We start from the raw sequence: 9,348 nt of genomic DNA, 5'->3' as shown, positions 1-9,348 counted from the left end.
GCCCACTCCAGTATTCTTGCCTGGAGAATCCCAGGGACAGGGGAGCCTGGTGGGCTGCTGTCTATGGGGTCGCACAGAGTTGGACACGACTGAAGTGGTATTTCAATATGCTTTTAATTTTCATTTCCCTAATGAGGCCAATCATCTTTTACTGTACTTACTGGTCATTCATACATCTTCTTTTATGAAGATTCTTTGCCCCACTGTTAAAGCCTGGTTATTTGCCTTTGTGTTACTGAATCATAAGAGTCTTCATACATTCCAAATACAAGTTGTTGATGATGTATGCTTTACAAATATTTCTTCCCAGCCAGTAGTTTGTCTTTTCCTCTTCTTCACAGTCCTTTTAAAAGAACAGAGGTTTTTGTTCTGTTTTGTTCTCTCTCTCTTTCCTTTTTTTATGATTCATGTTTATCAAGGCCTAGGAAATCTTTACTTAACTTAAAGTCACAAAATTTCTCCTGTGAGTCTTAAGAGTTTTACATTTAGGTTTCTGGTTCATGGTCCATTTAGACTTAATGCTTTAAGTGTGAGGTCAGTGTGGAGATTCATTTTTCCCAAATGGTTACCCAATTATCCCAGCAACATTTGAAAATAATTATCCTACCCCATTGGCTTACCTTGGCATCTTTATCAAAAATCAACTGAACGTGTAGTAAAGTATGGACCTATTTTGGGAATTTTTATTTTGTTCCATTGGCCTGTACATCTATCCTTATATCAGTATCATCCTTCCTTGAATTGATTACTGAAGATTTATAGTAAATCTTGAAATCAGGTAGTGTAAATCATCTAAAAATTGCTCTTCTTTTTAAAAGTCTTTTAGGTTCATTTGGTCATTTGTATTTTCAAATACATTTTAGAATCAACTTGTCAAGTTTTTTCTAAAAAACCTTATGGAATTTTCATTGTTTCCATGTTGAATCTGTGTATCATTAAGGGGAGATTATTATGGGGAAAACCCTAACAATTTTGAGTTTTCAAATCCATGAACATGGTATATATCTCTATTTATTTCGGTCATTAGTTTCTCTTAGCAGTTTCTTATAGCATTTAATGTATATGTTTTTGTCTACATATTTGTTAAATCTGTCTCTAAGTAGTTTGTATCTTTTAATCATATCATAAGTGGCATTTATTTTAATTACAATCGTTAATTGCTAGTATATGGAAATACAACTGATTATTTTATATTGACCTTGAATCTTGTGACCTCATTAAACTTAATTTTTATTTCTAGTTAACCCAAATAGATGTTAATCAATTTTATTGATTATTTTCAAAGAAATAGATTTGATCTTCTCTATCATTTGTCCATTTTCAATTTCCATGATTTCTGTCTTATCTTTATTATTTCCTTTCTTCTTCTTTCTGACACTAATTTAGTCCTCCTACTGACACATAACTCTTTTGGGGATTTCATCCAGTGCCCCAGATTACCTGAGGACTCCTCATGCCAACTGGTGGGAACAGAAGTAATCCTAGGCTTCAGTGAAAGTGAAAGGTGCTTCTCTTGTGGCTCAGCTGGTAAAGAATTTGCCTGCAGTGTGGGAGACGTGGGTTTGATCCCTGGGTTGAGAGGATCGCTTGGAGAAAGGAAACGCTCCCCACTCCAGTATTCTGGCCTGGAGAATTCTATGGGCTCTACAGGTGCAGAGAGTCAGACACGACTCACCGACTTTTACTTTCACTTTGTGAGCTCCAGGAAGTTATCTGCCTCCTGATCTCCAATACCTCTTTCCCTGGCTTTGGAGAGTTCCTTCTTACACCTGTGCCAATTAGCATTCAGTCAAGCGTTTGGGGAGACCCCTCTGCAGACCCCCTAAGCTCACTGTCTATGCCGCTCCTCTGTCCTGCTTCAGTCCCCACAAACTCTGATCCCTTTCCTCTCAAGACTGTCAGGTTGTGTGTGGCTTTCCTATTTCTACTCCGTGACCCAGAAACTTCTCCCAGGCAATAGTACACCTCATCTATTTGGGGCAATAGTATAGCTCATCTATTTGTTTTTTTGACCTTTTAGAGATTACAGTCCTGCATCACCTATTTTACATTTTCTGGAAAACACTGTTTTGTATTCATGTGTGTGTGTATGAGAGAGAGAGAGTGAGAAGAGAAAGAGCAGGATCCCTTCATGGACAAAAGCTAAGTCAACCTGTAAAAGAGTTTTTTCACAAAAACATCCCAGCCTTTTAGTATTGGCACTGTTTCAGGTCTTATCACAATATAAAACATTTATTGGAAGGGTGTAATCAATAGGTTACATTAACATAGACAAATATTTGGATTCCTATTTGGTCTGACTTTGAAATTATTCCTGAGTGTATATGCTTGATACCATTCAGCTATCATCCAGAATTACTTTTGGTTTATTATTAGTGTAGCATGTTATTTGAAGTTATTGTTAATTGTTATAATCCAAAGGATAATCGTATCTGGCATTCCTTACTGAGACTTGTGGCAGTGGACATACATAAAGGTAAAATAAACAGTTTTAATATATTATTTGCTTTTCAGAAGGAAGCCTTGTAATTCAGAATCGGTGAGAGGTTATTTCTTTTTGATCCAGATCTCAATAAGATTATCCATAAAATAGCTGGTATGAATTGAAATAAATACAATTTAAAAGCAATCCATAGTAGTCATAATAAACTTTAAACCTGAATAAGCAGAGAAATTACATGACCATAATTCTGTGTCATAATGCTGCTGCTGCTGCTGCTAAGTCGCTTCAGTCTGTCCGACTCTGTGCGATCCCACAGACGGCAGCCCACCAGGCTCCCCCGTCCCTGGGATTCTCCAGGCAAGAACACTGGAGTGGGTTGCCATTTCCTTCTCCAGTGCATGAAAGTGAAAAGTGAAAGTGAAGTCGCTCAGTCCTGCCGACTCTTAGCGACCCCATGGACTGCAGCCCACCAGGCTCCTCCGTCCATGGGATTTTCCAGGCAAGAGTACTGGAGTGGGTTGCCATTGCCTTCTCCGGTCATAATGTTAAACTCCTTTAATTAATAAAATACTGGAATTTTACATTGTGAAGAATAAAGGATAGGAAACTAAAAGAATAAAAGGAAGAATTTAAAATTAAAAGAAAGTGAAGACTAAGAAAAAGGAGATCACTTCCTTCTAAAGTTTTTACTGTATCCATAATTTATTTTACCATTAGATAGCCTATTATTTTATAAGAAAGAAAGAAAGTTTATAGGAAAATATAAATTATATATGCATTATTTTCTTTAGCATTAGTATTGGTGAGGTATCCATGTATGTTTTTCTATAGAAATTTAAAATATTTTAACTTTCTGAAATCATAAAATAAAATTTGAAATTATTATATTAAAAAATTCTGGGAGCACCATTACTTTCTCTTTCCATTCTCTATCATTTTTTATTATCTCTTTGCCAAAAATGTCAGTATAGAAAATAAGTCAACTACAGAAAATGAGAAAGAAATAATTGAGACAGGAGTAAAACAAGATAAATGAACAATTCCAAAGAAATATATTCAAAGCCACTTGAAAATAGCTTGAGGAAAGGATTAAAAATGGTCCATTAATTTATTAATAGTTAAGATTCTGTTGAGGTATTTTTCAGAAAGGGAATGAGGCCATCTAGCCCAGTAGAATTATTTTCCTTTTTTGTTTCACTTGAATAGAAGAGGCCCCATCCTGTATGATTCTGATATTCACCATTTCCATCTTCCCCTCTGGGCCAGAATTAGCGATCTAGTCAATCCCATCTTTAGCAGTTGTGAGAATGCTGTCTCAAAGTCACAAAGCTATCAAGAAGCAGGACTGAAATAAAGCCTGCTTCTGTCTAAGTCTGTTTTGGCTGCTTTAACATAATACCATAGACTGAGTGGCTTACAAACAACAGAAATTTATTTCTCACAGTCTGGAGCTAGCAAGTCTGAGATCAAGGTGCTGGCTGATTCAGTGTCTGAGGGCTGAATTCCCAGTTCATAGACACTATCTTCTTGCTGAACCCTCACATGGCAGAAATGGCAGAGGAGCTCTTTGAGGTCTCTTTTTTAAGGGCACTAATCCCATTCATAAGGGCTTCACTCTCATGACCCCATCATCTTCTAAAAGCTCTTTCTCCTTACCATCAGAATTTGGGGGTAACACAAACATTCCATAGCAGTTTTTACAGGCGTGACTTCTCTCAGCCCAGGTGAACTTTGTTTCAGAAAGCATGAGATATCCATAGTTGAAAAGGAAATAAAAAATTGTTGCATCAATCAAGAAGAAAAGGAAGTCTTTTTCTCTCTTGTTATATTCGTTTCCTATTCTATTACACCCTTTCCTCTTTTATATTTATTCAATACTATGCCCCAAACAAGTTTTTACTCTGAAATATAGTGTGATTTTGGTATATATCATTAGTTTCAGAGAAGGTCTCTGAACTTCTTTGATCATTAACTCCCATCAGTAAAACTTTCTTAGCATGGAACCCCAATATATACATTTATTTGTAAATTAGGTAATAAATCACTATACTTATATGCTTTGCACATTTGACAAAAGTAGAAATATTTAAAGAACTATATACATAGATATAGATTCTAAGATTTTCTTCCCTTTCTGAGGAGAGTCCTGTCTGCCAGGTCAGAGATCACCAAGAATATTGTCATTATGGTCTACTGGTCCATCAAGCATACATAGATACCTAATAGTGTAAACGACCTTGACTTGAGCCCTTTGAGAACATTAGAGTTTATCACAAAAGAGATGCTCAACCAAATTCAGTGTAACCCTTAGCATTCCAAAGTGTTAATAGCTCAATTGTGTCCAACTCTTTGCCACCCCATGGACTGTATAGCCTGCCAGGCTCCTCTGTCCATGGAATTCTCCAGGCAAGAATACTGAAGTGGATTGCCATTCCCTTCTCCAGGGGATCTTCCCAACCCAGGGATCGAACTTGGGTCTCCCGCACTGCAGGCAGATTCTTTACCCTCTGAGCCACTAGGGAAGCTCCTTAGTGTGCCAAATGTAGAGGCAAATTAAGAAATAAAATTGCCATTTGCACCAAATGTAGTAGTAAATATACAAACATAGTAAATGTAGTAAAGATGATCATATTAAATAAACAAAATTCAAAACAAAGCAGTCATTGGCAGCATGTAATCTACACGCTAGATGTTATTCACTGGAGTAAACAGAAAGCATTTACACGTTCTTCAGAGTTACAGAAGCTTCAGACTATGAATTCTCCTTGACATGGGCTTTTGGATACCTCCCTAATGGAAGAGATCTCCTTTGTGAAGTTGCAGCCCTGGAGACAGACTTATTTTGCCAGGGCAGACATTGTCATTCACTAAACCTGCTGTCCTATTGCAGGCACTGTCTCACTCATAGGGCTTAACCAAATGCAGTTTTAATAATGTCCTTCCTATACCAAAAACCTAGGTCCATGCATGGCAGTGACTCTTAATAAACATTCCATTTCCCATCATTGACATTATTTTGAAAGAATCTACCAGAACTTTGAAAGTGTTAGTCATTCAGTTGTGTTCAGCTCTTTTTGACCCCATGGACTATAGCTCACCAGGCTCTTCTCTCCATGGAATTCTCCAGGGGAGAATACTGGAGTGGGTAGTCATTCCCTTCTCCAGGGGATCTTCCCAACTCAGGAATCGAACCCATGTCTCGTGCATTGGCAGGAAGATTCTTTTCCTTCTGAGCCAACTTTGAGTAGTCCTAAAAGGCTTAAGTAAGTTGCATCAGCAAGTGAGAGTAACCATAAGACCAAAGCAGATTTATGTTACACTGGCTCGGACAAGAAGGTATCCCTGCTGTTAGATCAAAGCACACAGACCTAGAAACACTATGAAATTAAAAGATTAATTTGCAATAAGAAGATGACATTTATAAATTAGATAAAATCTGTAATACATTGCCAGAGTGGGATGATTTGCTTAGATGGAAAATACCAGAAACATACATAAGCCAGAATCTCTAGCTTGGTATACTGACTAGAATCCCTGCTCTCCAGGGATCTAGACGCGTTTGCAAAGCTTCCTCAGGTCAGAGGGCAGCTCCACCAATGGCTGAAACTAGTCCTTTATCATAAAAAGCACGAGCTGGAAAGCAATCAGGGCATGATGTTGCTATTTTCACTGCTCTTACAATTCCCAGCAGGATCTTGAAAAACATCAAATGACTTCTCGTATTCCCACTCCTCCCATCTGCTAAGCTGAAACCAACACTAATTATCACATACTGTATTCACCTCTCACAATTACAGGAGACTTGGATTATCTCAAATTTGTAGAAATATAACTTGAGGAGTTATTCTATAAACAATAAATTCTGAAAGGCACTTTTTTGTTGTGGAACACTTCTGATGGCCAGTAAGTGCAGATAGGAAACAGAAATAAAAATATAATTTTAAATTGGTTGTGTATTAGAATGTGTTTGCACCATACCCATGGCATATGGCCAAGTTTCTCCATAAGGACTTGAAATGACCTTACAATGAAATTTGGATTTAATGAGTTTTTAGAAATGAGGGGCCAAGTTGCCAGCCCTACTTTGGGCTATGGTAAAATCAGAAATTAAAGCCCATCTTGCTTGAAAACATTTAGCTGTGTCTCCTCTCTAGTAATCTCTCAGTAAAAGTTACATTATGGGAATTCCCTGGTGGTCCAGTGGTTAGGAATCCTCACTTCACTGTAGAGAGCACAGGTTCCATTCCTGAGGAGGAAACTATGATATCGTATGCCATGCAGCATGGCCAGAAAAGAAAAAAGCAACCTTTATGTTGGTAATTTTCCTTTTAAAAAAACATAAAAATCTTTCAGATAGTTTAGGTCATTCTACCTAATGGAACTTGTACTTAGCATAAGAAGTACTTTTTCTAAGAAGCAATGTATCAAAACTGGGAGTATTGTCCTGGAAAGAGAGTGCTGCAAAGCAGGAGAGTCATTTGGGAACACTTTGGAGAAATGAGCAGAGTGCTCCATCATTTGACAATATGTGTTGACTAGCTCTTGGTTCTCTTGACTGATTGACCCTGATGTTCCGTAGGTGGCATCACCTCAAACATCTAAAACTCTGGCTTCTTCCTCCACACAGTGGGTCCAGTGGTAGTTTTAGTTGAATAAGATTATGGAGTTTTGATCCATAACTTAGCATCAACTGAGCCTAGATAGTTTTAATGAATCCGTATCATCACTATTATTTGTTTCTGACCATTAAAATTGATTGGGAGGCTAATGAGTTTTGGACGCAGACAGCACTGGGTGTGAATCCTGGATCTGCCAGTTACTATCTGACCTTTCTCAAAACATTTCTCTCTGTGCTTCAGCTTCCTCATCAATAAAGAGGACAAAGTAACACTGATAGTAGTCTGTATAACAGCAGTGGTCTATATACGTGGGTCTATAGCCAGTGCTAAGAGAGCCTGTGATACATCATAGGTACTCAGTAAATACTATGTCCTCTCTTTTGCGCCCCTTCCTTTCTGTGTTTGGGTAGAGAAGAGCTTTGTGCCTTTGTAGTCGGTCTCTTTGCATGACTCAGACTATCAGTTGTTGATATCTGTGCTAGAAATGACTGTACGTCCCTGACTCTGTCATAGTTCTAGAAATTTAGATGAAGTCCGTGCCTAACAGGAGTGAGGAGTGCAGGCTACCTTTTCCTTCTCGGTGGTTCTTGGCACATGCTTCAATCATAGAACTAATCACACTATTTTGAAATCATTTGTGAGTCAGTGTGATTTTTTCCCTCCTCCAAGACACAGCCAGGGTCCCATTTATCTTCCGCTTCCCCATGCCTAGCACAGGGTGTGGTTCCCTGCTTATGCTATGGTTGCTTCATGCTGCTCCTCTGCAAAAAGTGTCCACGTAGACCTGTTCTGTTCCATCTGACCAGTAAATGAGTAAACTGGGTTCAAAGTGCCCAGGTTTCTTTGAAGGACACACACACACACAGACTTTTGGTACTTTGTTTTAAAAGGGAACCAGACATTAGGCAGTCCAATTTTTTGAGATTTTTATGGAGAATATTCCCTTAGGATTGTCCCCCACAGGCACAGAAGTCTACATGCCTCAGCAGTTGGTACTGACTCCTCATCTATGCTCAGCCCAGTGATAAAGCAAAGTGGTATCTACCAAGGAGCACATTCTCAGTTTGAAGGGACTCAAGGGCATGAGCACTCTGGAAACAGTAAATTTAGGACACATGAGTTACTGATAAGCAGTAGTACTAGTATTAGTTGTAACTCGTGAGCATAACTACACTAATTTAATTCTCACCCTTTGTATAATTCAGTTGTCAAAGGTGATGGGAAAGAGGATGCACACTACAGAAATTTGGAGATTCAGGATCAGCACGGGTTGAAAATGATTTCATGTACAAAAATAATTACAATAATAATTAGCATTTGCATCATGCCTTACGATTTACTAAGTGCTTTTACAGCATCTTGTAATTTTGAAAAGTTATAAATTAGCTCTTAGATACTATCTGATGCCAGTATTAAGCCTCCATGCCAAAGGCTGAAAGTTTTAAGATTGGATTTAGGGAACAGTGAAAAAAAGACAGGATTATTAACGCACTGAAAGGCCGAAAATTAGCCAAACTCATTGGCAGAGAAATAGATTTACTTGGCATTTTAGAAACTCAAAAACATATCTTGTAAAAGAAGCAGTTGGCTCATATTTTTATTTCATGGTGCTTGGCACTATTTATTTTTTAAGTTCTTTTGGGCAGAGTTTTTGATGTGCAATTACAATGATGAAGTTTGCTTAGTGGGAGCCAAAAGATTCACAAAACCAGGGGACATCTGATCCTTATTTAAGGGTAAAACCTAGAATTATCTGATGAAACCACTGGCTGTAAGTAGAAGCATAGTTAGAGGGGAAATACGAGGAGCTGATTAATATTTCGCTTTAAAACGCAGGTGTCTGTTTCCTAGAGGGAATCTAGATTGATCTGAAGAATGTTCGCTACAGCCCTAGCTCCTTCCCACAACCACAACTAAAGGCTGGACTTTCTGTCTCATAAACAGCCTAATGAAGAAACACACATGAGTTAATAAAACACAAATGTGAGTGAGAATTAGCCATGAAGATGGAAGACAGCCCCACCGCCCACCCCTCCTCTCCCTCCGTCCCTTTTCTGCCTCCTGCCCGGCCTTTCCTTCAAAACACGCAAGGGTACCCGGCCTGCCAGGGCAGGGGGACACGTTATTGCCTAGACCAACAGCCGAGCTCTGCCAAGTCAGGTTACTGGATCACACAGGAAGCCAAAATCATCTAGACAGCCACGAAGGCAGCCCGAGAGCTGCGCGCGGGTGTCGCTGGCTCACTTGTAAGCCTTTCCAGATGTGGCAGCCGCGCGGACCTGGCGC

The 9,348-nt window shown here is 38.8% G+C and overlaps 1 protein-coding gene across 6 annotated transcripts in view; it reads left to right on the top strand.

Moving 5' to 3' along the window:
• Positions 1-9,348, top strand: part of DLC1 (DLC1 Rho GTPase activating protein) — a 445,122-nt gene that overhangs the window by 253,138 nt on the left and 182,636 nt on the right. The window lies entirely within an intron of this gene.

Source organism: Bison bison, unplaced genomic scaffold (assembly GCF_000754665.1).
Source record: "Bison bison bison isolate TAMUID 2011002044 unplaced genomic scaffold, Bison_UMD1.0 scf7180017864105, whole genome shotgun sequence".
NCBI classification, from domain to species: Eukaryota; Metazoa; Chordata; class Mammalia; order Artiodactyla; family Bovidae; genus Bison; species Bison bison.
The sequence above is the reverse complement of the archived record's forward strand: the minus strand, read 5'-3'. Positions and strand labels throughout refer to the sequence as shown.